Source organism: Ursus maritimus, unplaced genomic scaffold (genome assembly GCF_017311325.1).
Source record: "Ursus maritimus isolate PB19 unplaced genomic scaffold, ASM1731132v1 scaffold_12, whole genome shotgun sequence".
Lineage (NCBI taxonomy): Eukaryota > Metazoa > Chordata > Mammalia > Carnivora > Ursidae > Ursus > Ursus maritimus.
The window spans coordinates 64,336,027-64,337,993 of NW_024423564.1; positions in this window are offsets into that span (position 1 = coordinate 64,336,027).

The window sequence follows — 1,967 nt, forward strand, 5'->3', positions numbered from 1 at the left end:
CACTTTAAACACTAGTTAACCTCTAACTAGTTTCTGTGACCACATTCTTTTATTCAGTTAAGAATATGTATTGAGTGTCCACTCTGGTGGGCTAACTTCCTAGAATAAGTTGAAGACCAGCCTGCAGGTTGTATCACTATGAGGCGTGTAAAGCCATTATCTCTCTTCCTTTCTCTGTGAGTGCCTTGATGGGAAGGGGCCTACCTAGAATGGTACTTGTTAAAAAATTAAGTGCTCAATAAAACTGGTAAGATGTGCAGGAGTGAACTTAGGAGTCATTTTTCATTCCAAAAATATTTACTGAGCACTTGCCTTGGTCAAGCACTACGCTGTATTATGGAGTATACCTAGATGAAAAGACCAACCCCAGGCAACAGGGAGCTCACCTTACCTTTAAGTAAGGAAGATAGAAGTAAATAATGCATAAAGCTGTCAGTGTTAGGCCAGGGATGCACAGGGGACTGTGGGAGGACAGAGATGGGAAAGGGCATCCTAAGCATACCGAGAAATACAGCAGCAAAAGAGAAGCCTTTTCTTGGTTTGGGAGCTGGTGAGGTTGTAGAGGGGCAAGGAACCCGAGAATGGGGTGGGGTGGGCACAGAATGATTGATTTTCGGTGCATTTCAGTAGAAGACTTACGTTACCCAGCGCCTCGACCAGGGCCAGGCACGTCAGGGGTAGACGCGCTGGGAAGTCAAGAAACGCGTCTCAAGCGCCCCCAACTAAGCGCCAACCACAGGAAAGCCAGCCCATCCAGGTCTGCGGTCAGCTGAAGGACCCCCTCGGCAGCAGGCGAGCGTCATCCCAGCCAACCTGGTCCCAGCTACCGAGAGGTGGCTGAGCATGCTCAGTTGCCAGGACGCGGTGGTTCGGTGGCGGCGAGAGGCGCGGCGGAGTCCCAGCCCCGCAGGCGCCTAGACCCAAGAGCGCTGGAGAGCCGCGGGGGCGGGGCCTCGGACGCACGCTCCCTCCCAGCCCGCCTCCCAGCCCCCACTTCCCGCCTCGTGCCGCCTGCCGGCACGCGGGCCGCCCGTTGCCTTGGCAACCGTCGCGCCGCGTCTGCCTGAGGGAGCTCTGTCAGCCCGCGGATCCCGTCGCCCGCTCCCCACTGCCCCGCGATTTTCGCGTGGGCTTAGAGGCGGAGGGACAACAAAAAATGGCGGAGCGGAGCCAGACGGCGCCTGAGGCAGGTCTGTGGGGGCAGTCGACCGGGGGGGAAGCGCTGAGGCAGCACGGCTGTCCTGGGTCTGAGGGGAGAGGCGACTTGGGCATGGCCTTACTCCGGAGGAGGTGCCCCGGTGTGTTTGCGCGGTGGGGCTGTGACCTCGGGGTCAGGGGTCAGAGGAGGTGCATACCGCTCTGAGTGGCGGGCATGGACCTCGGAGTCCCGGCGGCGGCGCAGAGGTGTATGCGGGAGTGTGCACACTCCTGAGTGAGCATGGGCCCAGAAAGGGCTGGGACTCCAGGGAAAACCCAGGACTCCAATCCTGAGGGGCACCTGTGATGGGGCTGATCGAAGGAGTAGGCTGAGTCATGGAGAGGGGTACACAGTCCTGTGGAAACATAAGAGGGTTCCCTAAAGGGTCATGGTTTGGTGGAGAGGGTCTCATACTCTAAGGAGGCAGGTGTGTGTGGGGGGAGTGTTACTTTAATATCAGGCCGTGCCACGGAAGGGGGGTATGCACCGAGTATTTGTGTTTTGGGGGAATATAGTGCCTTAGGGTCACCCCTGGCCACTGAGAAAGTATACAAATCCTCCTGTGGGTTCTTATAAAGACAAGAGACTTGAGGGGACACCCAGAGCCTCAGTCCTTCGGAACCTTACCAAAGGATGCTGGAACCTGAGTTTGAGTGTATATGGGATCAGTGATCTTGAAGGTCATTCAGAATCACAAAGGAGTGCATAGCCACATATCTGTGGGTGGAAGATGGTCTTTAAGGTGCAGGGAGACTGACGGAAAGGGGGT